This window comes from Micropterus salmoides, unplaced genomic scaffold (genome assembly GCF_014851395.1).
Source record: "Micropterus salmoides isolate LMB-PRFRI ecotype aquatic unplaced genomic scaffold, ASM1485139v1 Ms_hic_scaffold_16, whole genome shotgun sequence".
NCBI classification, from domain to species: domain Eukaryota; kingdom Metazoa; phylum Chordata; class Actinopteri; order Centrarchiformes; family Centrarchidae; genus Micropterus; species Micropterus salmoides.
This window is the reverse complement of record NW_024040707.1, coordinates 17,587,693-17,613,976: the sequence shown is the minus strand read 5'-3', so window position 1 is coordinate 17,613,976 and position 26,284 is coordinate 17,587,693. Positions and strand designations below refer to the sequence as shown.

The 26,284-nt window shown below is 40.5% G+C and overlaps 1 protein-coding gene across 1 annotated transcript in view; it reads right to left on the bottom strand.

Annotated features, from left to right (window-relative positions):
- Window positions 1-26,284, bottom strand: part of LOC119904929 (chemokine-like protein TAFA-2) — a 79,351-nt gene that overhangs the window by 10,716 nt on the left and 42,351 nt on the right. The window lies entirely within an intron of this gene.

Here is a 26,284-nt window from a genome sequence, read left to right as displayed (position 1 = left end):
CCGCCTGCTCCTGAAAAACAGCAACAGAACAATTGCCAGAAAAATACTGCCAATCCTAGATTGGATCAATACGGCTATACAAGTTCTTGTATTTGAACTTACAGAAATAATAATAATAACACTGAAATGACAGATTTCAGTCAGTCACTGTCAAAACGCTAGGACAAAATAATTAGTGCTTCAAGGCAATTCAGTATGATTATGAGACTATTATCAGTTAGCCATGAGCCAACAAAGAGAAGTTTATAATCAGAACCATCAAATTAAGCATTTTATTAATTCTTTATTTATGCACTGATATTCACAAACAAAACCATGGACACATGAAAACTTTTGTATGTAACATTTGTATAGCACCTTTCATACATGAAATGCAGCTCAAGGTGCTTTACAACCAAGAAATGACACGCTTCAGGTGAAAAAATGAGTTGAACATAAAAACAGGGATAGAATAATAATAAAATAAATTGTGTAATTGAATGAGACAAAAACAACTAATGTTTGTATTAGAATATACTCATTGGATCATATGGTATAGCGTGTGGATATTAGCCGTAATACTAATGAAGGGTACACGTGCGTAGCACTTTCAATAATTCTATAGCTACTGCTTTGTGTGCACATTTATAGACACACACTTCAATCAGACAGCCATGTGGTTAATTAACAACAAGTCCACCCCGAGCACAGAAGTCCCCTGAGTCAGCTAAGTGAGAGGGAACAAAGAAATCAATCTACATTTGAAGATTTGTGATGTCAACACATGGTCCTTTCATACCAGCCTTTCATCAAATACATGAAAATGTCAAGGACAAACAATAAGCCTTGTCAGTGTGTGTGTGTGTGTGTGTGTGTGTGTGTGTGTGTGTGTGTGTGTGTGTGCGTGCATGCGTGTTTGTGACTACGTACATGTTGTACCTACAATGTATACTGTTCACCTCTTCAGGTATGCTTGATTGGGCATGCCGTGTGTGTTTGTGAGCGTACATGTGCATATGTGCGTGTCGTCTTACGCTTGTGAAAGTCAAAGTATGTGCGTTTAGGCTTGAAAGTTACTGCTATTTCCATTACAAAAGAGTCCACCCACAATACAACAAAGGGTGCACGCTGCGTGGCAATGAAAACTAAAGCAGCAAACAATGACTCTGCTCTGTCTAAAGAGTATTTAAAAGCGAGGCGAGCTGAACTGAAAGACTCTGTATGATTATGTTAAACAGACTAACAGAGATTTGAAAAGTTCTTAATTTGCTCCGTTAATGAGAAAAAGACAAAGCGGCAATCCTGCAAAGCCCAGTCCAATTAAAGTCTCAGTGAAGAGCACATTCTATTATCACACGCACTGTGTTTGTGTGTCTCTTATCTCTACCTTTCATGTCCTCTGATTTCCCTTTTTGCTCCACTAGCAGTGGGGCCAAAAGAAAGTGGTGTTGGTTGACTGATCTGTCCATCTGCCTGTCCATCAATCCAACACTTTGGGCCCCAGAAAGATATCTACAAGACAGATCCTATGGCCTTCAGAGAATGATTTCCAGTTATTTTGGTCATCCCTTGACCTTTGGTTTATCATCACCATCAGGCAAAGAGTTCCGATTGTATACATGTAATCAGAGCTTTTCTCTGACACCAGCCTCAGGTCAAATGGTGAGCTATTCATATAACATATGATATGTGTTTTCTGTCTGTAATGCTGTGAAATTAGTTGTGGTCGTTAATGCTCCCCGGAGGACGATCCTTTCTGACCTTGGTGACCCTGACCTCCTTTCTCTACCCCCACACTCAGGCCACATGTGCATGATCCCTACACGGTCTCTGTTTTAGTAATTACATAGCCTTTACTCAAACATTGACTTATGGCCAAATTACCAAATTTGTATCCAAGACAATTTATGAGCAATTTGTCCTGATCTTTCTCGACCCCACCAACTCCCAATAGTCAATAACGTTATATTATTGACTGTTGACTTTGTTGATATTGTTGTTTCTTTTTAAACCAAATTGTCTGGCATCGGTCACTTTGACATTTTTATCTCCTTTAGTGGCAAGGCTTGAAGAATATCCGAATCCACAATATGTAATCTATTCAATCCACCATTTTTATACCCTGGGCTGAACATTGCAGCCTCTAGAGATTGCTTGTAGGCTCTAGTGTTTTAGTGTTTTGTTTGATTCTAATATTGCTCATTTTGCCTTTACACACCTCTGTAATTGGCTTGCTTTTTTTTCTCCCTTATAGGCTTGACAACCCTGTTGGCAGATACACTGCTCAGGAAAATCAACACACCCAGAGTAAACACCTTAACCCAACCCCCACAGGCACACACACCCCCTGGCCTATCTTTAGGCTCAGCACCTGCAGTAGTAATTGACTCAGCATTAGTAAGAGGAATAATGAGGAGGTGGGGGTGGGTCGAGGGATTTTACTAGAGCAATGTAAAAATTCATTGAGGCTTGATTACACATATTAATGTTAATAGATGGCAGTAAATTTGTTCAATATGTACCACATGGTAAAATAAATCTGTGCTGGAGCTGTCTGACAGAATGATTGAGGGATTATTTCGGCACCACTTGAAATGTAAATGTCTGCAACAGGCTGTCCTGCTTTATTTTACGCATACTCTGATTTGCAGCTAAATCCTGCCTGTTAAAGGTATTATTCTATGAAGCTCGTTTGACAACTTTTAAACCATTACTGCTGCAAAGGGGCAGTAATAGTTTTAAAATCACTGACTGTATAGTGTAGTTGCTCAGACAACATTAAGACAAGGGAAACGAAGCGCTGAAGCCCCACTGACCAAAATTGTTTGATTATTATAATTGTTTTGATTGCTATTCACAAAATGCAGGTGGTGGTAGTCATCCTGACTGAGTTCGGGTTGCGGTTTTAATCTTCTAAATCAACCTTTAAAATATGGAAATTGTTGAAAACACGTTCAGGGGACAACTTGTTCACTGGGCTGTTTTAAAGGAAGCTCTATTAACTGTACTGATTTCACATTTAATAAAACAGGAAACTGGCAGCATTCCACCTTGTTAGGCTCATATTGTGAAATCTCAGTTATATTGTGAAATCTCAATCCATTCCATTTTCAACAATTAAAACAATACTGGTGTATTTATTCTGAATGAACTGAATATTTTTTAGGAGAGTTATTAGTAGTAGTTAGTATTTTGGGATGTTTCAAACCTCTCTGATTTGCAGTAACATAATGGAACGCATCATGGAGGCAGCACATGAGTTCAAACTGTTATTTTCTTCCTTGGTTTGACATGTTTCCCACAACAGGATGTAGGAGTGGGCCTTGACATCAGGAAGGATTTAAAAGTTAAGTAGGGCATAGACAGAAAACACAGACCCTGGTGTTTGCTATTGACCTTTTTGTTGGCGATCACTCTCCTCCTCCATCACTTTCACTTCCAGAGAAAGCGGATAAAGAGGAAAGACATGCTTTTACCAGCATCATGCCATAGTCAGGTTGTGATACCCTGCGTGTCTGAGTGTCTTGTAGTGCAGAGGGCTGCTGCTGATGTTGGCAGTGTTGTAAGCTGACACCCAAAAATACACCTGTTACACATGTTTCTGCTGCTACTGCTGGTTAGCTTGATGGACCTGCAGGGTTTTATATATGATTAAATTATATAAGATTCATCATATAAAAAAGTACTACATGGATCAAAAAAGGATTTGGGGTAAAATACGTAAAGTACTCACAGGGAAACCGCAATGTAAAGACATATGTGTGCGTACACTGTTTAGCATCCTCTTTAGCTCTGTACTACAGCTGAATGCGTCAAAGGTTTGAGGCTGTGTTTGTGCTGAGATGTTAATAATTACCATTCTGCCAGACAGTGAGTCAGGCAGTGGGCCACAGACTCCAAAAAACTCTGATAATTAGCATTACTCACCACATGACATACACAGAAGGACACACACACGAATATACACATAGCATACACACGCTCACAAAGAATAGTTTATCTTTACATACACACTTGTGTACACACTGCTAAAATAAAAAGTATATGTAAACAGGGATGTTACATTCTCTAAAGATATAAAAACTCACCATGGACTGCCTCATGGTGTGTGTGAGGGGACGTATAATGCTGAACTACAAAAAAAGCACCCAGTTCAGTCTTACTACAGTAGATGAGGATGCATCCCTCCTATTTCATCCATTTCTGCTCTCCTCCCTTCTCTTTCTCCTCCTCCTCCTCTTCACCATCTGTCTTACCTCGTCCTACTCCCATTTCATCAATGACCCCTCCTTTTCTCAATCTCTGGTAGCCACTCCAGCCCCTATTTTTCCCCTTCTCTCAGCCCTGCACAGCAAACTCAGCAGGGTAGCAAACCATTATCCTCAATCACAGGCCCTAAATCTGAGAACTTTTACACTTTCTATAATGTGTTCTCCCTCTCTCACCCGGTCTTCTTTTCTCTCCCTGTCTAAGCCCCCTACCATCTCTCTCTCCATGGCATGAGGACTTGTTATCCCTGCCTCTCTTAACACAGCAGTGGCTGTTAACCCCATTTACTAAGGATGATGTGCTACTGACAGACTAACAGATGGACAGATTGCCCTGACTGAACAACGAGGAGCTGTGTGTGTGTGTGTGTGGGTGTGTATGGTTTTGCCGACACACACCAAGCACTGAGATAACGCTCTTGGTCCCAGCGGGGTACTTCTTTCAAATGTCATTCCTACCACTGGGGGCCTCTCTCTCACACTCACACACACACACACACACACACACACGGCACCATACAAATACAGTGCAGTATTATTAGGAACCTACAGAAATACAGAAGCAAAATTGCAACAAAATTAAATCTACTTTCTGTGACAACTGTTATATATACATATGTAAATGGTTCAAGCTCATTTGTTTCACATCTGTCAAATGTCCCCACTTGCAGGGACCAACTGCACCAACGTTCATTCAACGGAGAGTTCATTTTGTTGTGGCATCCACCTTTACAGTATAAAACCCTCCTCTGCCAAATGAGAAGCATCACCAACAGAGCTTTACTCTTCATATCCCAAGAAGGAAAGTAGCCTCGAACAAGGGAAGTCATTGGACAACTTACAAGTAGTCACTATGTCATCAAGCTTCCACTGCCACCTATTTTGTGAGGACGTGCATATGAATATTGATATAAAAGTTTCTAAGTCCATCAGTCCAGTAGTCCACTCCCATCCCCTCCCTGTTGTGTTTTCTTCTACCAGTTGGATGGGACATTAACTCAGAGATAGTAAAAAATCGCCCAACTGTTTCTGTATGTCAAGCCCCCAGGAACTGTACTAGGAGATTTTGATACTCAGAAGAAAATGTCCTAAGCATCACAAACAAATTACTCTTAATTATCTCAATCCATTGGTTTGATCCAATACATATCCAAAGACCATAGAGTCATATTAAGATATGTGTGACTCATGTCAGAGGGCAGTTAGCCATGTGGACACACAGACCAATGATAACGTGAATGTGTTTCACTCACTGCGGGAAAGTGGAGAAACATTTTCCATCATATGTGCTATGTGACCAACTTTCATTAGAATGAATAAGCGGCCATGTATGGATTCTTCATCATTTTATACATTCATGTGTTATGTTGAGTGCATAAAGCAGCCAGTAACTGAAATTACTGCTATGGAAACAAGCAGCTCATTTAAAAAAAAAAAAAGCAATCTCTGTAGGCGCTCATTCAATGCCAAGAGAGCATGTTGGCAAAGCAGCCCCAGGAGCTGACAATCCCCCATCAGGTCTGATTAAAATACTGGCATGATATATGAATGGAGAGGCTTACCAGTGAGATAACCCCTGGTTTTTGTTTGTCTCAGTAGGTTCTGGTTACACCATGTTCTGATTGCAAGAAAAGCCACATTTTAAATACATTTTTGACTATATTTCAAATTCATTAAGTATAGGGCTGGGGCGGTTCGTTGACAAAATCGATTACATAAATAAGCTGACTCACATTACGTGCGTCGAAGCGTCGCTGCATCCAGTGTTAGTGTGATTCACGGACAAGCTCCAGCTACAAGACCTCGCCTTTGACCGTCTAAAGTTTGGGAGTATTTTAGACAGACACTCAACAACGTGCTGCTCCGTGAGCTCTGTTAATTGGAAATAGCTTCACTGCAGCACAACTGCTGTCCACGAATACTTGAAGCAGCATGAACAAGTGAAGCAAAAGTATCCCGGAGCACTGACGGCAGCACCACAAATCCTGTTTACTTTCTCTCTCCACACAAACATGGCACATTATCAGCACGAGGACACATAGTCCATTAAAATGTTTTTTCTAAGTATTCATAGCCTTCATGTTAAAAGTAAATTCTCCCCCACTGCTGTCATGGTAACGTAATGTGGGTCATCTAACATTCGGCTGTTTCATATTTTTACTGTTTATTTTGGCCACGTATGAGCGAGAAAACAGCTGAAACTAACAGTACAGACAATCTGTGACTGTCTGTTGTATGTAATCATTTCAGTTGTTTTTTTTGCCCCACATGGATGCAGAAATACACTTGATTATCATACTGCATTACTCAATATTGAAATAATGTCAGAAACATTTAAAGTTTTAACTCCAGGATGATTGAATAAAATATTGATTTATTGTAGGGCTGTCCCTGACTAAGGATTTACATAGTTGAATCAGAATCGTCAAGTCCTGCCTATAATCGACTGATAGTCGAAACATGTGTGTTTTTGTGCGCAGCGATTGCGAGCGGGGGGCGTTACACACAGTAGCTCCGCTTTAATCTTGAGAAGCTGAAGAGCTGCAGTCTCTCTCTCTCTCTCTCTCTCGCCTGTCATTCACTGGTCTTGTGCAGAGTTTTATGTGCATTACTGCTGCCGACAACTGCATGCACGTTGCGGTTCCCCGCTACTATTTCAAGGCTGGCTATTTAAAAACGATAAAATATTCTTTATGTGGTTCATCAACGGTGATAAATTATCCGAAAGTCCCGCGAGGCGCAGACAACTCAGCACAACACCCGTGAAGCTGGGGCTCGGACTCTTCAACAAGCATTCCTCCACTGCCACTGCACACATACACGCTACGCTTACACATGCGCACTGACGATCCAGGGTTACAATTTTGGATTTATTTACGCACTTCAAAAACATTTATTGAAAGATTTATTCATTTTACATGTTTATTTACAGCATTAAACGTTGAAATGTATATTGTAATAGGCTGTATATTAACTTATTGGTAGAAAACTGGTAGTTCTATGTAAAATCAGATGTTGAGGACCCCCATATAGCCAAAATGGCATGATCCTTGTTTCGCTGCGAAGCTTCGACTGTGAGATTGACAGTCGAATCAGACTCTGCCCATGGAAGCATCAAATCTTCAACTATTTGGGGTCAGCCCTAATTTATTAATTATACATTTTTTCCATATTTATTTTGGATAAATTGGTATGTTAATTGAGTAATAGGCAACATTTCTTTCTTTAGAATACACAATATTAGTTGTTAGATTAATTGACTAATCGAAAAAATAATCGTTAGGTTAATCAACTTAATAATAATAATCGTTATGTACAGCCCTAATTAAGTAAATCACTGGTTTAAGTTATTGATTGCTGTTCAGGCATTTTTAGGTTGTATATTTAAAAAAAGTTTGCCTTGTTGGGGCGAGTACAAATATACAATGTAAAATTTTTTTTAAATTACCTGAACTTTTGGCCTCCAACCCAGCCTTAAATAACTGAAACAGTGAAAATGATGCTTCAAATGACTAAATGTGTCCATGGTGCATATAGATGCACTACATAAATCATGTATTTAGTGTGTATACATATTTAAGTATTTCCCCAAGGCTCATAGTGTTCTATTCACAAAGAGCATATTTTGAAATGGAAAACGAGTTCAGAATGCTTGCCAAGTTAATTAGATTACGATGTACGTTTTTTCAGTGCATGTGTGCCCATCAGTGCATGTACGTCCATGCATTTGTGTTAATAATTAGATTACACTGGCCTCTGAGATGGCACCATTCGTTATGAATCGTAAACACAGAGCAAATTAAAAATATGTCTTAAAGCCTGCCAAGAAAATTAGCATCGAGAGAAAAGGGAGGCATGCACACTCGACCACTACTGTCTTCTCTTTCCTCAACCCTGTTTTCTATTCTCCCCCATGTCTGAATCCTTTCTGCATGTGTACGACGCCATCCAACCTCTCTTCTCATCTACTGCCACGACGTTTCTACATAAGGGTTATAACTAGAAGGTTAAAATATGGTACATAACAAGAGACAAATATTTCTCTTTTTTTTTTTTTTTTTTTGAGAAATAGGTGAAGGTGCCCAACCTGGAAGCAGAAGATTTTTTTACTTTCCACAATGAATTACTTTTACACATGAACTAACATCAGCATTAATCTGCAGTCTCTGTGCTCATATTGTTAGTGTGTGTGCATGACTGGACTGATCAGTGGCTACTCCCTGAGGAGCTTAACCCTTGAGACCAGCAGGGGGAAAATATTGATGAAAGATGGAAGGAGATGAGGACAAGGAAGAGTAAGAATAAAACTCCTCCAGGGCAATGGCACACGTATTTAAGACCATGGTTTGTTCCAAGCTCAGTACAGCTAAGATTGGACTGAGCAATATTTATGAATATGTTTTAAGGCAAAACAGAATTAAAATGCACGTAGAGACAAACTAACTTAGGTCTATTTTCTACTTGGGTAGCCTGGAGAATCAATTTCTCACTTTATTTCTGCACAGGACTGCAAACAACTGTTACAAATGACCAACAGAACAACATTCTTTGGTAGTTGTTTGGTAGTCGTGGTTCTGGTTCTATTCACTCTCTTTTGGCTCTATTTTTGGTCTCTACCAACTCCTGAGGAAAATATCTTGCTGCTAAATGACTTTGTGGTGGTGGTGCTTTTTTGGGAGAGCAGTCTTGACATAAAGTATATAAATGACCACATAAAGTTGGATTATTGACCAAAATCATTTCTTTAGTAACGGAATAATTTGATATCTAGCCTTCATGTGAAGAATTATGGAAGTTTGGCAAATTTAAAAAATCAGCCACAAAACTTGCCTCTGCTTGGAAAAATAGCAGGTGAAGCGCAGACTGCCGGGCAAGGTTGCTCCACACAACATTCTCACGCTCTGTCCTATCACACCGGCACAGCTCAGCATCCCTGGGTGAGCGAGTGAATGAGTGACCACAATTTAAAAGTATTTGCTCACAGCCGCAGTTCCCCCTCACGATGTGACAAAAATAAAAACTGGAAGAGAGAGAAGGAAACACTGGGATCTGTCTCATTGGAATTTAGACTTGAAAGGAGAAACAAAATAGCGATGTTCACACAGTGGGGATCAACCCTGTGAGAAAATATGCCTTGCCAAAAATCACCCAACCCTTTTAGAAACATTCGCCAGCCAGCACAGAAAACAAAAACAGCCTCAGCATTATTAAATACTCATGACATCTCTTTCTGATTGCATTCACTCCTCCCTTCACTTCTGTCGTGCATCTTGCTCACTTTCACCGTAACAGAGTGACAGTTATGTCATTTAGGATGTGTCGAGCCTCCTGCTGAGCCACTCCATCTGTAACACGCTCCACCAGCACCTACCCACCCCTGTACTGTTCATCCTCACCGGTACGAGAACAGCTTGTGCCAGATTGTCTCCTACTCCTACTGCAAATGGGCCCGCCTCTTCTTATCTCTCTGATCTCATTAAACCTTATGTCCCATCCTGTGTGCTCCTCTCACAGAGTTTCGGGCTCCTGTGTGTCCCCAGAGTTAAAAAGAAGTCAGCTGGCTGCAGGGCCTTTTCCTATCGTGCCCCTTTTCACTGGTATAATCTTCCTGCTGACACCAGACAGCCAGACTCTGTTTGGCTCTTTTAAATGTAAGCTGAAAACTCATCTTTTTGCTTTAACTTTTAATTAGTACTTGTCCTTCCATACTTCCTTTTGTTCTCAGTCTCAATGCATCTATTAACATTAGTACTTAAAGTCCATGTTAGTAGTATTTATAGTCCCTAGTTTGTATGTTATCATGGCTCTTTCTCTCTCTATGTGAGTTTCTCCTCACTGTGTGAATGCTGTTGTCCTCTTTTGTGTTTGTGAGGCCTGTCCTGTTTCCAGGTCTGGTGGTGTGGCTCAGATCCTACTTAGTGGGCGACACTATCCATTGTCTTCATTTACATTTATTTATTTAGCTGACGCACCAAAGGCATGTGTATTATCAATTGCGCTACCACCCCCCAATTACGTTTTAGAAGCTACATTTTGTCATCATAATTGTACATACTACGATTTTCTGTTGGGGATCAATTCTGTACACACAACTATTGCCTATATCTGTCCGTCCTGAAAGAGGGATCCCTCCTCTGTTGCTCTTCCTGACATTTCTTAAATTTTTTCCCTGTTACAAGGGTTGTTGGGGGAATTTTTTCTCATTTGAATTGAGTGTTTAAGGACAGAGGGTGTCGTATGCTATATAGATTGTAAAGCCCCTTGAGGCAAATTTTGATATCAGGCTATTTAAATAAAATTGACAAAACACGCCTCTGGTTCTCCATCACTGATCTCCATTAACTTTTAATGGAGAACAGACAAGGGAATTATCTCCCAACACCACCACCATTGTCCTCTTGCTACATCATAGAAGATGTTCGCTCATGCGACAGGCCGGGCCTGGTGACACATGCATGTCCTGATATACTAATAACCCCGGCACCACCATCGCTACCAGCCCACAGCAGACGATTTGTACTAATTTTTGCTTTAGGCGAGCTATTAGGGTGGTGAATTGGGTATAAATTGTTAATATGCTCAGATGTATTAACACAGCATTACCACTCAGCCATTAACCTGTGGCTGTGTGTGTGTGTGTGTGTGTGTGTGTGTGTGTGCGCACGCGTGCATGAGGCCCTCAAGTTTTAAACCCTGTGTTAATTGTTAACTGCTGACTGGAGGTGACTTTTCACAAGCCCTTGGGGAATGTCCAGGTCTCCTTACTCATCTGTATTTCTGTCTCTCCCTCTTTTGCTCCCTCCTTCCCTTCCTACTCTCCCTGAAGTATCTGCATTGTTCCCCCCCTCCTCCTACAGCGGTTTCTAAAGTGCATTGTTGTGGGGGAGCTCGCAGCCATGCCAGCCTCTTTTCATTTCTCTGACTCAAGCTGGTGTGTCTCTCTCTTTCTCCTTCTCCGTGTCATTCTGGCAAACCAGTGTAGAGACAGAAACACAATGATTGTGTTCAGTCCAAACACTACCCTCCTCCAGTTTTCTCTTTGTCCGTCAGGGAATGGAGAAGAGAGGAGAGATCTATAGCACAGCGGCCATGTTGATGATGATGATGATTTCATTCTGTCTGAATTCTCTCTCTGTCAAAGGAATGAGGACGGACACTTGTAAACGTCAAGCTCTGCGTATTTCACTTTAACAGGTTGCTGTGTGTGTGAGAGATGTTTATGTCACTCTGTTATAAAGGTGTCGTTTCACTGATCTAGATAAATAGCTTGCTATCACCCTGTTTACTCTCTGTGAAAGACAGTCCCTTATGTTACACCACACACCACCAGTCATCTCAGACCACACAATGCTGCTGTCATCTGCAAATGTTGTAGGTCTAATATTAGAGATTTTCAACTGAAGGTTTACTAGAGACAAGAAAAAAAAATCAGTAAATGATTCGAAATGATTTTTCCGACAAATTTAAGGCATGTTTATACTGTAATGAGTGAAATAATGGATAAAGCTGGCCTTCATGTCACCAGCTGTGTGTGACTGAGTGACATTTTGGAGCAACATAAACTCATTTCAGTTGTACCAGTGCGATCAATGAATTTGCTTGTTGAGGTCAAATCAATGCAGCATTGGTGTAGAGTTCAATCCGTGTTCAACTTTGACTTGCAAATTTGCACCGTTGTCAAGTTGCAACTTTTCTTCCTAGTTCTGACCTTTGAGGTAATAGAGTGAACTGGAAAAATCGTATTCAGAGAAAGCTGTTGCTGCTACTCTCCACTTCCTTATTATCAGGCTGCCCGAATAAGTCCCTTTAGACTCTCCAGCTGATCCACAACGCTGCCGCACGTGTACTGATGAGAACCAGGTAAAGAGATCATATGTCTCCAGTTTTAGCTTCTCTGCCATGGTTTCCTGTAAAATCTAGAATATAATTTAAATCCTTCTGCTCACCTACTAAATCCTTGTGGTCACCATCATATCTTAAAGAGCTTATAGTACTTTATTATGCCACTAGAGTTACTTGGTTCATAGAGCCTCCAAAAGTAGAATAGGGAGCCAAGCTCATCTCCTGTGGAATCAGGTCCCAGTTTGGGTTCAGGAGGCAGACACCTTAAAGGGTAGGCTTAAGACTTTCCTCTTTGATAAAGCTTATAGTTGGCTCAGGTGAGTCCTGAACATCCCTAGAGCTGAAAATACACTGTATAACTTGAGCCCATTTATGACTTATTTATGAGCCTCACGACTCATTTTCAGGTCAGTCCAAATTTCAGCTTCGTCAGCCGTCTTTTGCTGTGCAGTGTACAGCGGGGAAGGAGGACCGATTAACTGTTCCCGAATGTCCGTTGGATGAATTTCTGACATGTCAGAAATTTTGGTCGGCTGTCATCAGGCTGTTGCACAGTTGAAGCAGAGCTTTGAGCCTTTTTTCCTCACAGCGCCTGTGCAAAGTGGTGAACGGCATCTGAAAGTGCCATGGCTACACAATGCTAGCTAACAAGTTAACAATAGCTAGTACGTCCAATTCTCTCTCCAAAATAGCAAACAAACTTCTACCTGACAATTGTCAATAGCCAAAACAGGAGCCGACAGGCCGTTGCGCATACAGTGTGAGCACTCAGGTCATGGCTGACCATTGGACTGTACAGTGTGAGCACATAAATCATGAGCTTTGGCTTTAGATCACAGGAGATTTACTCGTACAGTGTGAGTTGGAATTAAACAAGTTTTCTAAAATCGTATAGTGTATGCCCAACTTTAGGTATGCTGCTATATGTGTAGACTGCCAGGGGACCTCCAATGATGCACTGAACTCCTCCTCTCCCTCTGCATGCATTCTTATCCCGTGAATGCATGTTACTAACTTCCTCCCTTTACGCTAGCTTTCTCATCCCTCTCCTCTCTCCTTCTATCTCTTTCTGCAGGTGTTTCTGGTTCTGCAGCCGTGGGGTCTGGGTCTGTGGTGACGGGCTTCCTGCCGCACCCATGTTCCTCCTCGATACTCATTGCTACAATTATCATTATTAGTACAATTATTCATTTTTATTGATCACCTTTACCACCATTGGGCTGCTTCTCTCTCTCTCTCTCTCTCTCTCTCTCTGTACTCATTACTCAACAACTTAGGTAATACAGTGTATCTTGTTATTTCATCCTTTTCACGTTTTACTTATTCTACTTTAATATATTTGTAAGCACATTCGTCCTTATTGCCTCCTTTTAGAAGAAAAATTAGTGTCCCTATTTTCCACTCCCTCTGAATTAAAAAATATAATGTTCCTGTTTAGAGTTAAAATTGCAGAATTGAATAAATTGTACTACAAATTGAATCAGCACCTTAAGAATCAATAAACAGTAGTATTATATCATGAGTCCCCTAATGTTTACACAGTCTTGTATAGATTGAGCACATTTGATGACACCGGTATTAATAAAACTAATTTAAGCCCTCTCTTTGCAGATACACAGGCATCGTTGTATCATCCTCAAAAGATACGTTGTTAAACTGTCTACATTTATACCTGACAGTCGCAACAAAAGAACAAACAACTGAATGTTCATCCTTAATTATGTTGGAACATAATTACTTGATGAATTTCTTTGACGATGCTTAGTTCATATTTAAAATACCTTCATTGGCCACTGAACATTGACAAGTTATCTGATGAGCTCTGTGATTGGTGCATTAAGCCCATCTCTTCTTAACGCCTCTCTTCTATGCGTCAGCACTTTCTCTCTAACTGCATTCATCAGGCCAGATCATTACATCCTTCCACTCCTCTCTTGCCTCTCTCTCTGTCTCTCATCCTATCCCTCGCTACCAAATGAAAGGGAAACCCTGGTGTGTCTGAGGCTGGCTGGCAGCAGAGCCAGAGGTGGAAAGATGAGAAGAAAGAAGGAGGGGAGATGAAGGCAAAGAGAAGGAATGAGAAAAGAGGGAGCGAAGAGAAAAGGCACAGTCTGCTCTGACTGTAAATGGTGTGAGAGAGGAGGAGAGTTTGTGTTGGAGGGATGATTAGTCTCTGTTAGGACTCTGTGGGAAGGAAACTGAAGAACCACCGTAGTTGGGCTATTAGACTTAGAGCTTGAATTTTTATCCTGCTGCGTACCGTCTGCTGTAGCTTTCAAAATCACACTGAAAACAATGAGTCTAGAGAAGCACCCACTGTATGCTCAGTGCCATTTCCGTTGGGCATTTGTGTTCTGGATATTGCTTGTTCAGTCTTTATTTCTCTGAAACCAATTTTTAAATTGCACAGCATTGTTAATTGGAAAAGTAAAGAATTCAAACACTTCCCCCTAATTTCCTCAGTTTTCACATTCACATTTAAATTGTTGTCATTGACATAAGTGGTTATATTGTAATTACTGTCTAAAAGGTGTCACCATAGTGGACTTAGCTTCATATCCATTTCAATTACGCAAATTTGTCACAAAAAGTTGTCAGACTGCACTTTTACACATGAAATTGCTAGTATGCTAGTTCCTGCAGTTACAGTGTTGCATGGTCAACTCTTACTTTGCTTACCTGTCCAGTCTGCTTTTCGCCACAACTCAAGTAAATTTTGCCAAGCAAACTGGTCTGAATTCACATTAATACTATTACTGTTTTTCACTGGTTATGTTTAAACACTGTCCAAAAGCATGCACTTTGCATTTCAGTGATTGGCTTGCGCTGTCCACCCGCCTCTTCCTCACAGACGCAATTCTCCCACACAGGTGTTTTCACTTGTGTTGCCTAATTATACCTCTTTAAATTACATGACATCTCCCTCATTCTGCAGTTTGTTTTATTGCACCTGTAGACCTTTTACACAGCAGAAATTTTCAGCTCGTTCTTATCCCAGGAGAGCACCTCCCTGCCCATCTATGTGCATACATGGAAAGCCCGAGGCAGAGAAAGCAGCAGCAAAAACCCCCCAAGGGTTCAGAACAGCATCAATAAATACAGATATACATTGATTGGTCAGGAAAAGCCTTAAAGAAGGAGCTGGGGTGGCGGTGGGTTATAAGTGGCTCGCAGAGAAAGCAGCAAGGGTTGAAGGGCTAGAGCGGCTTAAATAAGGCACCTTGTATGGCTTTGCCAATGAATGCTAAGAGGGAAATGGGAGATGTGGGCTTGACATGACATAGGCTCCTATCAGCTGATGCACTATGACAGAGCTGAGCTTGACTTTGTTGCCTGAACTAATGCTATCCTCAATTTGATTTATGAACTACATTTATGTACAAACCATGATCTTTTCCTAAACCTAACCACCAAAACCATGATCTCTTCTTAAACCTTACCAAGTAGTTTGGTTTCCCAAACCTAAGCAAACTGCGACCATTTTACTATATTAATCACATCTTAATAAGGCGTTCCATATGGACGCTGAAGGGTACTTTGTGTGTAACATAAGCGTTGGTATTTGACACCCTGGGATGAGAATGTGTTGAAATGTTGGCATGGAAAAGCACAGATGATAATATTAAAAACGTCCGCCTTCCATTTTAGGTGAGCCACTTGCAGGCTCCTCACTGGCTAGGCTTACCATACATGCTGGAACAAAGCCTTCGTTAGCGGAATTTGTCTCACTGGGGCATATTTCTGCTGTGTGAAGTCAAAATGTCTGCCATGAAAAATGCATTATTGGGAAGAACAACTTATATCTTTATCTTTCTTGATCTAGATGCTGGTGACATCACATAATTCCCGGCATAGCTCCATCCACCTACAGTTCTAGAGGTCCAATTAGCCAGGTTAATTGAAAACACTTGCTGACCGTTAAAGGCCCCATATGCCCATTATACACCCACAGATTTTTCACTTACCTTTGCCTGATTAGATCTCTCCTCGGGCCTGTGTGGGCATATATACTTAGTGCTTGACTGACATCTCCGTGACTCTTCTATTGCACCTTAATGTGGGACAACTGTGCAATTCCAGCATAGCCTCACCCAACATCAGCCTGAGCAGAGGTCTTATCGGCAGGCCAACTGAAAACATCTGTGAGTGTGCACAGGCTTTTAAAGAGGCATGACGTTGCCCAAATGGTTTCCCTGTGTCTTCCTTCTTGCATCCTTTTGGCTCTTGCAGCACTCACAACATTGGAGGATAGAAACATTTAGTTTTTCGTTAAAGGAAATAACACCGAAGTTGTTGCAGCACAGCAAATATTCTGTATTTGCTCCAGGCAGCTTGTATAATTTACTTCAGACCCACCAGGGGAGATATTAAAGAACTCAGTGGCAGAGTTTTATTTTGGGAAAAAATATACAAAACCACTATTTGATACACATTTCACAGTTTCTTCAGTTTACTAAACAACAGCACTAAGGTAAAATCTAGAAACATTGCTTAAAGAGATCCAAGGAAAGCAGTGGGAAACTACATCTGTGTATGCAAGAAACTGTATGATTATCCTTACTCTTCCCCTAGCCACATATTATTTACACATACAACAAGGTCAGTGTTGTGGGATCCTGAGATTTTGGTTATTTGTGAGCAACAGCAAAAACACCAAACCCTGGAAGGTTTTTCCAAGCACCTACAGTATTGTAACCTCTGTGTAAATAGGTAACCATGCAGGTCATCTGAGATCCATTTCTATGACTGTTTCTGTCCCAAGCACAGAGTCTTGTATTGATTCTCACAGTCAGTACTGTACTGTGTATGTGCTGGCTAAAGCACACTTAAGTAGAAAAATTCTTCATAGACACACAAACACAAATGCACATGCACATAAAAGCCACACAGAAAAATCAAAAGTCCAAAAGGAAGTCCAGTTATTTCCGGGACATCGCTGTCGTAGATGAAAAATAGAAGAATTTCTATTAATCTGAACCAAAAATAAAAATAAAACACTCAGTGAGGGATTGAGCGATTTGTGCTTTAATGCAGCCCACGGAGTATTTACAGTGGTGTTCTGCTAGGATTAGTTGTGTGAGAGGATTAGTGAAGCTGCATTACTGCTGTTTTATTTAACTCACAACAGCAAAAGACTAAAAATAAAAGCCTCTTAACCACATTTAGGCAACATGAGAGGCCAGGCCGAACAGTTAGACAAATATGTTTGTGTCCTCTTTAAAGACCTGTGCTGGAAAGGGCTGTGCATGAACTCACACACACACACACAAACACACACATGTTCTCACACACTTAACTTCCCGTGCTTAATCTATAATCTAGTAATCTGCTGAAAGTTGTCCTGTGCAGCATATGATACGCAAGGAAACACTGAGTCATATCTGTTAAGGCGATGATGTTGGTGAGAGTGCAGCATATGCAGATACTGGCAGGATCAACAGAGTGGGAAACTCACAGAGAGAGGAGAGGATTAATGCAAAAAGACTGGGAGAGAGAGGGAGACGGTGAAAGAGAGCGAATGTGAGAGAGAGAGATTTGCAGAGGTAGCACATTGCCTCTCTCTCTCTCTCTCTCTCTCTCTCCCCCTTTCTCTCTCTCCCACACTCTACTTTCCTTGCATCAGCATTGATCACAGTACGTACATCAGTAAAGTAAAGAGCACCCCATCCATCAGTGCATGGCTCTGGAGCTGCCGTAAAGCATACTAAAGCTGCTCTCCACAGTGCACGCACGGAAAAGCACAATCGTGTGTACTGTTTACTTTATCAACATTAGCTGACTAAAATAGAGACACTGCTAATCAAAAAACAAATCTACTACATTTGAGACTACACGCTGATGTTGCTCACAAAGCTACACTAAATATACAAAATGTACCCAGTCATATTTCTATTAATGTGATCACGTCTTGGAACCAATTTAACATTGAGCTGCGTGTTCGGCCCTCTTTTGGTGCAAGTATTGGTTCGACTAATGTTCTCATGTAGTTACTTTATTATGTTAACAGCACACGTTCAAACAACTGCTGGTTTGTCCAGGATTAACCTTATCTGTTTTATGAATCTTTATTGCATTGGTGGCTATCTGCCAACAGCGGTGATCCATTATCTCTGCATGAACCATGAAACATTTGTGACGGTCTGCTTCTCATAAATGATTGTTTTGGAAAATGAAAGTATGAACTTATATGGCTACATTTTTCCTACCCATATGAAGCGCCTATAGAGGATAAGCATGTTCCATTAATTATTCACATCGCTTCAAGCATGCCAGCTCTACTGGGGAAACTCCAGAAAGAAACTATTCTACTTCAGATCCAGCCAACAGGAGACAAGGAACACTCAGGACCATAAACATGTAACAAAAGAAGCTATTGGTAAAGGACGCTGTTGCTGGGTTATGATACACAATGTGATAGCACTAATCCGTCCAATCATTCTTGGGTGAAAATATAAACATGGCTGAGAAAACAAAAGCTCCTGCCTCTCCTGAAAGTCTGTCTCAAATATCTAAATGGTTCAAATGGTAACATCCAGCCATTTGTTTCCTTGCCAAACATCTGGTCATTTTCAGAATCTCCTGAGACTGTAAATCAGAAACTGTGTAGCTGGGGAATGAAGGGGGAGGGAAACGGGGGCAAATGGACCCCACGGAGGTAGAGCGAAGTGCTTTGATGTGCTTAGAGCCAGACTGTTTGCAAATTATACAATAACATTTAGGGAGTCATGTTTTTTAATGGTGATTCTTCACTATACGAATATGAACACCTCACTTGTTGAAATATATAGCTGTACAAATTATGTTTGCTCTCTGGTGCTCTGGTTTCTTCTCACAGTCCAAATTCATGGAGATTAGGTGAATTTGAATATAAAATTGCCACAAGTTCACTTGACTTGGCTCCAGAACCCGACAGTCCTTGGCAGGATAAGCAAGTAAGATAATGAATCAGTTTAAGATTAGACATCCTAATGGCAACAGCAGGTAACAACAGATGATGGATCTGTTTGTGACTATAGAGTATTAGTGCCCAGCTCATGTCTGCACATTCGATAAAAGAGAGCGCACATTTTTGAAATAATTCAGGGATGAAGGCAGATGTGATGAAAAGCGTTTTTCACCAAAGTTTATTTATATCAACACTGGCACAAAAAAAAAACATCGGAATATTAGAGCAGCCAGGCTGATATTAACTTAATGCAGATATTTCAGGGCTGGTGTATATGTCGGTGTCTCCATTGCATAGTTTGTCCGTTAGGGATCCAGATAGTTTGCTTATTTAATGTGTTCCGATCAGATTTTTTACACTCCCAAATATTGATCTCAATAGTGGCTTCAAAAATCCTGCTCCAGTGAGCTGGCATACTATAACTATGATACAGCAATTTAATAACAAGTCTGTGTTTAATTCACATAACTGGCAGAAGCATTAAAGACTGTGATGAATGATCTCAATAGTTAAGAGATGATAGAGCACACAGTTTTGGTGAAATATGAATTATATTGACTTTTAGAATGACTTTCCAAATATTTTAGTGGGATCCCTTTTATTTGTGTTTTCTTTCCTGGGGCTTGTAATTTCCAAAGTAGGCTCCTCTGGTCATCCTTCACTCTAATTAAAGGAAATCGTATGTATTGGTTATACATATTTCAGAGCATCTCCCCTTGCTTGCCAAGAGCTTACTTGAAAGGGTGATTCCCATCTCAATGTGACTTTCATGTAACATAAAGCCAAAATAATCGCAGACACAGAATTGGAAATTCAAGTGCATGTTTTTCCTAAGACTGTGTTCCTATGAATACCAAAGGCGAGGATTGTACAAACACATAAGAACAAAACTGCTGCGCCACCCACCAGGCAAATACCTCTGGAGGACAAATTGGAAATTGAATCATAAACTATAAAGAGCCAAGGTTGAGTTCAGCTGTGGAAGAAAAGAGAGACGAGATGGAGGTGGAGAGGAGAAAAGAAAGAACGGCTGCATTAAATAAAAGTTCACTCTTTCTCCCCGGCCCCTGCAGAAATTCACGCTGCGCTACCTGATTGAAATTTCCTGGTTTAATAGCTGTGAAATAAAGTAAAAGTTGGGAAGAGGAGGAAAGGGAGAATATGAAACAGAGGGCAAAAGAGAGGAATGGAGCAGCAGCGGAACGAGCAAGGAGAGAGAAGGAGCCTCGGAAACTGCAGACCAAAAGATACACGGATTTAATGGAAAGTGAATAATTTTATGACTTGTAAAAGCTGCAATCAGGGCTAATTAGTCATTAACGTTTTAAATGCGTCTCCCTCTAGTTCTCTTGCCAAAATCTTAATCCACACTACTGTTGTTACCATTCCAGTTCCACACAGTGGCTTAACCAAAGGCAGAGAGTCAATAGAAGCTTTAGTTTTGCTTAAGAAACCATACAGATGTACCAAGCTGGATCTATTCGGGGTTGGCTGGTGAGCTAACAGGTAACGATTAGCACTAATGAATGCAATGAGAGAGCCCCAGTGAGGTAATCGCACTGTGCAGGCAGAGGAAACTCTCCACTTACACCAATTAGTGCAAGCTCATGATCAGACAGTGAACATAGCACCCTGACACATACTGTACTGGAAATGCTTTTATTGTTCACTCTGAAGGTTTAACCTTTTTGTGTGGGCGCATAAGTGTGAATCCCTTCCTCTGTATCTACCTCAGGTTGTGTCTCCGATTGTCTGTTGTTGAGTTTGTCAATAAAGTGTTGTAGTGGCAGGCTTTACAGAAATACCTGTCCCTCAGGACTTTCATACAACAGTGCAGAAGGATGTCTTTAGGTTACCGTGGATCACACTATGATTTACATTTTTAGCCATGCTAGTGACGTGACTCTAGGGATGGCTATGTGTTTTTTTGGTTGATCTGACAGTCGGACCACCACAGTTGGTCGCTCCAGACTGTAAAACCTCAACCTTGGCGATCCCCTAACTTTTCCCCTGCTGTTTGGTACAGCAATTCATGTTCCCCTCAGGATGAATTGTAGTAACTTGAACCCTTGACTTTTCATCTAGCGCCTCCAGAAAGTTTTCACTTATCCTGTGCAGTAGCTCAACATATCTCAACAGATGGTTTGCCATGATTCATGGATCACAGATGATGAATCCTTCTAACTTTTGGTGAAGCCCTGACTTTCCCTTTAACATAGTGATGTTGATGTTTGTGGTTTCGAGTAGGGCTGAAACGATTCATTGATTAAATTAAGTCGATTAATAAAATGCAGCGACGCAAATTCTTTGCATCGATGCTTTGTTTAATCGATACAGCTATCCAGCACACTGTTTTGCACTGACATTTATTACTGTGGCACATCGCGCTGTGAACACGATGTGATTATGATGCCGCTGATGGCAAAGTGGAGGAAGAGAGAGAAAATAGCGAGGGACAAAGAAGAAAGTGTCCGAAGTATGGGATTATTTCAAGCTAAAAAAAACAACAACTCTGTAAAACGAAACTTATGTCACCTTGGCAACAGCACGGTGGCGCCTGATCAGAAGGCACACGGTGTTCTGCCAGCGGACAACAAACAAGGTAATGGTAACAGCAACTTCAGCATTTAACTGAAATCATGTTGAGTTGAAGGTTAGCCAAAGTAAGCCGCAGTCCTCAGCGGTAAATGTGCACACGTGCGTTTGTTGTGCACCTTTTAACTGACCTCAAGCTCTCTCTGTAGCTCAGACAATCCCCTGCTACCTGCGTGTCCTAATCCATCCTTTCACCCATATTCTTTGTCTTTATAATTGTTATCTTTATAATAACAAACAGCTGTTTTGTGTGCAGGATCGCTCATTTCCCGTTTCACATTTCACGTGTGTTTTCTTGACAAAATGACGTTTGGAGACCAGCGTCGGGTGACACAGCCGCTGTCAGCTCGTGTAGTGACCCCCTGTCACCGATCAGTCACGTAGTGTGAACGCCACAACGACTTCAAGACTCCCGTCACAAGACGGCAAGTTGTGCAGCATGGCCATCGGCCAACACTGAAAGTCGTGTAGTCTGCACGAGCCTTTAGTTTAACTTGTATAGCACTCGGGTGATGTTTGTGTTTGTAAAGCAGCTGTCTGGTTGTTGGTCTGATGTTTGCTGTATGACACACTATGAATTTCCGAAAGGACCAATAAATATCTATCACCTATAAACGTGCACAGTTGATCCCGTTACCGGGGGGCCAAGCAAAAGTACTTCTTAAATGACTCATCGATGAATCATTGAAATAATCTATAGACTTCGAATACTACAATCATCGTTAGCTGCAGCCCTAGTTTAGAGTAAAATGTCTCAACAACTATTGAATGGATTGCATGAGGTCTGTTTCAGACATTCATTTTCCACTAAGGATAAATTGTAATCACTTTGTTGATACCCTGACATTCCTTCTAGTGCCAACATCAGCTCAAAATATTTATTTGCCTAAAAATTGGCGTTCATGACGAATGACCGACCCATCAGCCTCAGTTGTACTTTGTGTTTCCGGCTAATTAGCGATGGTAGCATACAGACACTAAACTTAGAAGGTGAATATTGTATACATTATACCTGCTGAACTTCTGATGCTAATCTTTTATAGAATCAATGAAAACATCTGTTATGTGATAGTAGATTCCTAAATAATAAGAAATTTCACCCATCATATCATCATCATTCATATTATATTACATTCTTAGATTCTTTTACTTTGAGGTATAGAAATCAACTTTATATATATATATACATACATATATATATAATACTATATTCTACCTTTCGATCTCATGGACGTGTGTATCATCTAGAATTGCTGCCCTGAAACAATGAAACACACACGCAAATGCAGAGGACACACATGCATAGTTAAATATATTCACAGCACATGGCTAGTCCTTAGTAACCCAAACACACCCTCACAGCACGCTTTTTGTTTATCTGTCGACCTGGTTCTTCATGCATAGGCCATGAATCATACTGCCTCCTAACAGAGTGCACATCACTGTCTGGCGTTACCTTTCTCCTTTCATAGATATTCTTTTTCTGCACTTGGTGGGAAGTAACAGCTATAAACACACTTCCCCCTGGTAGAAAAGCCATTTTGGCTGCTTTGTGATCCTCTTGTTCAACATTTCAGCAAACAGGCGGTCTGCTTGACAGACATTAGAAAATCTATTTCTCATCTACACATCTCTTGAATATGCGATGGAATCATGTCTGAGTAGGCATAAACATACACGATTATCCTGTGATAGACTACAAAAGGCCAGAGTGCCTGTAGCCAGTTATCAGATACACTCCTGGCACCTTAATAACGGAATCCATTATGGTTAAAACAACACATGCGTTACCAAGGACACACTGATTGGCGAAGGTGAGTATATGCAAATTTAGTTCCTTGGAATTTGTCAACACCAACTGAAGTGGCGTGTGGGAGAAAAGGAGAGAGAGAGAGAGAGAGAGAGAGAGTGAGAGAGAGGGAGAGAGAGAGAGCCCGAGGCTATATAACACCCATAATGATGAACAAATGGGCAGATCATAATTAACAGGTATCTTGGTTGCTATAAGGCAATGGGACAAAGATCATGATGTCTTCAGTGGAAACATGACAAAATCTAATGTAATTGTAATTTCATGTTGAGCAAAATTTTGCTATAAGCGAAATGGTCATTTTAAAACATCCAATGACCTGCTTGGACTTATTGAAACTACCTTCAGTCTAAATTGTGTCTGCTACATTTTTTCCCATCCCATGCCTTGGTGTAGCTTTTTGTATTGTTGTGTATTACTGTGAAAATGTGTACAATATGTCAGCGCTAACAAAATGTCTTTAAAGCATGACGGCAGTGGTGAAAGTATTCAGATCAATGCAACTATGTAAAAATACTCCGTTACAAGTTATTACTGCATTGTAAATACTACTTAAGTAAAAGTCTAAAAGGCCCCCCCAAAGGGTCACAAAATAAATCTGAGGTGTCGTGAGATGACTAATGATGTAGAAAAGTTGTTCTGTTACACAAATCTGTTTTTCTCTATCTATATTGGATAAATTGACATATTTTGGCCTCAAACTGTTTTTGTTTTTTTAGATAAAACCATCTGAGATATTTTCAGGAGAAATCTCTTTTTGCTGGAACTGCTAACGACTCATTGACATCTGAAACATAACAAGTGTCCCCAACTGCACACTACTTTTTTGTGAGGGGGCCATAAGCCAAAAAGTTTGGTAACAACTCGTTTAACTATTAACAATACATTGTATTTCATAAGCTCATCATATGTGCTTTGAATGATAACTGTAAAATGAACATAGTGGAGTGTAAAGTACAATAGTTTACTTTAAAATGTAGTGGAGTAGAAATATAAAGTAGCACTAAATGGAAATACTCAATTAATGTCAAAGTACTCTCATGTGCTTGCTTCACGGCGAAGGGGATGCCGTGGTTTGCTTATTTAACTGTGATGATAATATGGCTGTTTTGTCATTTATTTCTTAGTTCTCACGTTTTGATAGGTTTGAAAATGTAACATAAAATTTTGTCAGTGTGGGCTAAATGTTGCCTCATTTTTTTATGTGGTGAAACGCTATTAAGAGCCTATAATAATTGATCAATGAAATGAACAAATCTTGTCCTGAGGGTGCCTTGAGGATGGGCCAAAGGAATGTCAAAGTCACACCCACTTTTGATTGAACAAATACAGCCCCCGTGTGGTGTGATCACATCCTGAAATCCTAAATTGGACCCCATTTCACTTTATTCAGAAATATGTTGCATTACTAATAACTGCCATTTTACTGGAGTATATATTGTATGGAGTTTTTTTTTATGACATTCAGTGAAAGCGATTTCATTTTTATTTTATATACAAGACAACAAATATAAAATTTTAGTAAAGCTCATTTAAAATAAATTAAAAACAGGAATCACTGAAATACCATATGAAGAATTTTATTAAAGATATTTGAAATGTAATTGTGTTGGACCAACGTGCACAAAGTCTGAACCTTTCTCACACACACACACAAAACATGAACTGGCAAAAAGCTGATCTGCCAAAAAGCAGAACAAAATATCTGTAGTAAAAGAGGGAAACACCTCTTCTTCTGTACCACAAGATGTATCACTATTATGGTGCCACTTTATCACATCCCTGTCACCCGACAAGAACATCGATATTCTGCAAGCCCCCAGTTTACACCCAATTTTACAATTGTCTCTTTCTTCAACCACCCAGATGTCTACACCCTTACTTTCCGCCGTGCTACATAGAGGACGCACTGCTACTGAATTAACACTTAACATGGCATTCCATGTAAATTGTGAGGTGCAGTATGAACATAATTCCAAGGGATAGTCAACTGGAAGGGAATAAATTGCTCTTGATTATCCATCCCACTCCTAATAATTAGTTAATTTGGCCATAAATAAATATATGAACATAAACACACTCTCTCTCTGTCTCTTGACCAGTGAATCAAACGTGGACAGGAATGCTGGGACGTTTGTCAGCATGAACAATTTCACATTTGTAATTTTAAACTGAATTTTGCACAAGCCATATGGAGCCATGGTGTAGACCAAGCATGGAGTGCAGTTTTGCTGTGGAGTGGCCTCTAAGGAGGGCAGACAGCCTGTCTCCGCACATCACATTAGAGAGCCTCTCTGAGTGGGCATGCATGTAGCTGTGTGTTTGTGTGTGCCTTTCCATGTGCATTTACTGCAGGCCTGTGTGCGTGCCTGACTGAAAGCACATGTGCCTCTGAGCTTGTGCGAGAGTAGTTTAGCACATGCATCTTAGCATTCCTATACATCTTTGTCCTTACATCTCTATTTCCCCTTCTTGGCAGACAGAATACCTTTCAGAATAAGTTAAATTCTTACTAGGCTCTAATCAGTGGCGAAGTATGGCAATTGCAGCCTGTAGACTGAGAATCAATGACTCGACAGTGTGTGGTGAAGTGATCAGCATAATCGCTGTTCCGCTTTACTTTAAAATCCAAGTCAAGCTGTTTCTCCAAGGCTATTGGCAAAGCCACTGAGACATGTAACCAAGGCCTAGACTTTTTCTATAAATAAGATATCTTCATTGTAGGAGATCTGTAGTCCACTAAGAGCTCTGTGGTCTGGGTGTGAAGCTGTAAACATTTTATTTTCTACACAGTTCTGTAGCGATGTGTATGATAAAGCATGTGAATAGAGAAAAAGACAGGAG